We start from the raw sequence: 1,411 nt of genomic DNA on the forward strand, positions 1-1,411 counted from the left end.
CGTGTAGACTCTCAGTGCTCCAAAAGGATGCCTTGTGGTTTGGAGGTGGGATTCTCACTTCTGTAAATACCCAGGGATTGTGTTATTGGGCCCTTCTGATTTGAATGTATTTTTTAGAAAGTAAATAGTGTAGATATATTTTTCAAACATGCGTGCTTTTTTCTTTTATTATTTATAGTTCTACCCTCTCATCTCTTGGTGTGACTTTTCATGGAATCCAGGAAGTAGTCCTAAGCCACCTGCCTCTTCACACTTCTCCTTGGTGATTTTCTTCCCTGACTAGAAGAGGGTTCTGCATAGGAAATTTTCTTTGTTCCCCTTTTCTTGGAGACTCTCTGTCTGTCTGCCCATCTCTCACCTGTCCATCTGTCCATTTCTCTACCCACTCATTCTTCTGACATGTTCCAAGAAACATTTCCTGCAGCTTACAGAAGAACAGATACCAAATAAACAGGTGAGAAAATGGGGCCAAGTTCAGACAGTGAGGCTAGGAGGCGAGCCTGTGTGAGGGTTGCAGGTGTGAGACACACGCCTCTGCCCTGTGACTTATAAGATCGACAGCAACAGTGTGCCTGAGGCTCCCAGCAGACACAGGGAAACAGGGTTTGTGGGAGATGCTCACTGGCTGTGAAATAAATAAGTGGCTGAGGAGAAGCCCAGCCTTTCCAGCTACTAAGGCTTAGGAGAATATTTTGAGTGTCTTCCAAAATCAGAGTATATCATCTTTTCTTTTGTCAGAGTTCTACGTATAGTTAGTTACATTCCATACCTGGAAATTACTCCAAAACTGCTTCCCACATGAGTCCCATGGCTCGGGAATGGGGTCATTCTGCTCATTGATGGGGGTTGGCCAAAAACAGAAAATGACAGCATCAAAGGAGTCTGGGATTTGTCAGTTATGTTTTGTCAGTGCTGTAGATTTCAGAAAATGCTTTCACAGTTTCTCTCCATCTGAGGCGGCAGCATGCTCTCTTACCATCATCAAGACCTCAGGGCCATGGAATGGTGGGGGCTGACTGCACTGCCGTCAAGACAGCTGAGCTAGTCACTGCAGGTGTGGTGCTTTTATGTAGTGCATTTCATGTTCTTTAATAGAAAGTTTCAACAGGGAGTTAATTAACTGAGTTAATTAACATTTAGTAAATATGATGCTTTGTTGAAAAGACAGTTATAGGCAGAATATAAGCTGTGAAGACTTTAAAAACGGTTACATTGCTGAAATTTCAGTAGGGAAGATACACAGTTTATCTTATTTATGCCTCTCTTTTAAAGTAACAAAGACACAAGACACAAAAGGCAGAGGATGATTTCTGTTCTTCCTCTCGGCTTGCAGGTGCCCTCACCTCCAGTGACATCCATCCAGACACCAACACTGACACTGGCCGTGCTCAGAACTGCCTCAGCTCTGAAG

This window comes from Camelus ferus, chromosome 35 (assembly GCF_009834535.1).
Source record: "Camelus ferus isolate YT-003-E chromosome 35, BCGSAC_Cfer_1.0, whole genome shotgun sequence".
NCBI classification, from domain to species: domain Eukaryota; kingdom Metazoa; phylum Chordata; class Mammalia; order Artiodactyla; family Camelidae; genus Camelus; species Camelus ferus.